Raw genomic sequence first — 3,193 nt, forward strand, 5'->3', positions numbered from 1 at the left:
GGCTGGGGAAAACACCCAAAGAACATCCTGAGGTGAGGAGGAAGGTTTCTTCACCAAGAAATGGAAGTTCAGCAATCTGAAGAAGGATGAATGGATGCAAGCAGTAGAAACAACAGGTACCACCACATTTTCATATTTTCCTGATTATCATGGTACTCCAGTTAATTATGTATCATTCAGAAGAACAGGAAATAAGCATAACATTCTTAGGCTCATTTCTCAGGGCTATCTATGAGTACCATTTTGTCATTCTTCATCTTTTTTTAATATTTGTGTAATTTTTATACAATGGAAATCATAGTGTAGATATAGATCTTGTATTTTCATTTAGATTAAATAAGAATTTTAATATCATGTGAATAATCTTTTATAAACAATTTAAACGGCTGCATTAAAAAGCAATTTTTATAGTTAACAATTTGTTTTTTTATTTTTCAGATTCCTTAGTTTTATTGTTTATAGTTTAGTTCGGAGACATTAAACACAGATTCAAGGTAAAAGTAGTCCAAGGGCAGAGATATAAATACGTGTGTTTATAATCTTCTTTACAGTCTCCAAGAATTGAGCCTTTAAGTATTTACTGAAAGTTTTTTTTTTTTACTTTTATTTAAGTTCAGGGGAACAAGTACAGATTTGTCACACAGGTAAACTTGTGTCCCAGAGGTTTGTTATACAGATTATTTCATCACCCAGGTATTAAGCCTAGTATCCATTATTTACTTTCCTGATCCTTCCCTTCCTCCTATCCTCCACCTACCAGAAGATCACCATGTGTATTACCCTCTTTGTGTCCATGTGTTCTCATCATTTGACTCCCACTTAGAAGTGAGAACAAAAAGCATCATATTTTATGTAATCATTCCCATTTCTCTCTTGTATGAGTCCCTCCGCCTATACCTAATCTCAGAAGTGAATTCCTACTTTCCAGTGCAGTCACCATCCTCTGGCCAATATTTGGTGATGACTGACCTCCACATATTGATTTGAACTGCACTGTGCCAAGTCTCAACGCCAAGACACAGCTTTGGCACAGGATGCGACACTAGGACTGTTCTTTCTGACTTGACCTGTTCTTGGTATATCAGCTGTCTGCTGAGGCAAGATTGATGGCTGGGCCCCTGAATCTTGGATCACAGGACTTTCTCTTTCCAAAGTTCCTTTGTGCAAGGACCGTACAGTCATTCCTTTGAAAGGTGTTAAAAGAAAACTTCAGCCAAATTAAATTTAAAGGAGTTTAATTGAGCAATGAATGATTTACAAATCAGTCAGCCCCCAGAATCACAGTAGATTCAGAGAGTCTCCAGGGATGCCTTGTGGTTAGAACAAATTTATAGACAGAAAAAGGGAAGTAGGGAAGTGACGTACAGAAACAACAGGACTGGTTACAGCTTGGTGTTTGCCTTATTTTAAGACAGTTTAAACACTCATTAGCTTTATGAGTGATTGACGTATGGCTGCTGGGATTGGCCAGGACAAGCTATTGTTACAGACAGATACTCCTAAGTTGGGTTTTCAACCCTGTCTTCCTGTTAAGTTAGGTTGCTATTCATCCATAAGGACTCAAATATAGAAGTACAGAGTCTTTCTCAGGCCATATTTAGTTTGCTTTAACAAGATACATATTGAACTTCTATCACATGTCAGTCATTATTACCACAGCTGGGAATATCATGGTGAGCAAAGACCTACATTTTCAACATGTTCACAATCTAGTGAGAAAGACAGACACGTAATTATATAAAATTACCATTTGTGATAAGTGCAATAAAGGTGAGAGGCACTTGGAGATAGAGTGGTTATAATAGCAAATTTGATCCATAGTTTTTCTGAGGAATTAACAAGTAAGTTGAGATCTGAGTATGGGTTAGCAGTAACCATCAAAAGTGGCGGAGAGAGAAAAAAATTCAAGAACAAAAAATAATCCCCTAATTCCTTGACTCTCTTACTTAAAATTGTACTTCTCTTTTGGTACCTTCTGTATGAAAAAAAATCAGGAGCGGCTTTCCTGAGAAAGTCCTGTTTGAACGAAGACCTAAAGAAGATAGGCAGAAATCCACTCTGATATCTGGCCAGGAATATTCCAGTGAGAGGAAATTTGTGCAAAGACTTTAGGGGTGTGGGTCCCTGTGTGGCCAGGAACAGCAGAAAGCCAGTGGCTGGAGGAGTGAACTGAGTGGGGACACACAGGAGTCAAATTCGGAGAGTGAAGGAGAGGGAGGACCAGGTCCTGGGGGTGTCTGTAGTCATCATGGGGCATTGTAACAAATTTGAGTTTTGAGTGAGATGAAATTGAACTTTAGGGAAGATGAGTAAGATGTAGAACCGCTGAACGGTTTTCAGCAGAGTGATCTGACCTGGCTTATACTTAAAGAGAAATAGTCTGGCTATACTGAGAAGAGATTGTATAGACTACAAGTTGGAAGCCACAGTGACTCTTAGAGCACATTTAAATTCCCGTTTTACAAAGGAAGAGATGGAGGCACAGAGATTTTTAACTTGAGTAAAGTTATATAGCACAGATATTTGATTTGAACTTAGGTTAAGCAGATTTTAAAGCCTCTGCCATTTCTGCTATGTCAGAATTTGTGTGTGTGTGTGTGTGTGTGTGTGTGTGTGTGTGTGTGTATGATAATTAGAAAAGCAGGATCATACAATATATACTTGAATTGTTTTGCACTTTTTCATTTAAGATGTTATGAAGTCATGTCATCACACCCTTTTTCTATAGCATCATTTTTAAGGCCTACATGTTAGTCCATTGTATAGATGTACCATCTTCAGATAAACTACCTCCTGTTGTTATTTTTAAATTATTATTAAAAACCTAAATAAATATTTACATTAGGAATTCTTCCATCCTCTTAAGGGAAAAGGCCAAACATCCCAAGGAAAATATTTTAAAACATATTTCCTGTTGATGAGAAGGCGATCTTTCATACATTAAAAATATATAAATTCAATAAAGCATTAGCCTTTTTATTTTAAAGTACTTAAAACAATTACTAAAAGAATATATGTTCACACTTTGTAAAGTAAGCATGAAACTACACAAAATTACTAATTAATTAGATTTAGAGATGCAGTCAGTATGTTCATGAGGAAAGGCAATGTTTTATGTACAAACTAAAGTGTCTATATTTTGAGATGTTAGTTTAAAAAATCAGAAGGCAAAATTTCTTGTCTCACTCTCTGG

The sequence above is a fragment of the Sapajus apella genome, unplaced genomic scaffold (genome assembly GCF_009761245.1).
Source record: "Sapajus apella isolate SASKATOON/1434 unplaced genomic scaffold, GSC_monkey_1.0 scaffold109, whole genome shotgun sequence".
Taxonomy (NCBI): domain Eukaryota; kingdom Metazoa; phylum Chordata; class Mammalia; order Primates; family Cebidae; genus Sapajus; species Sapajus apella.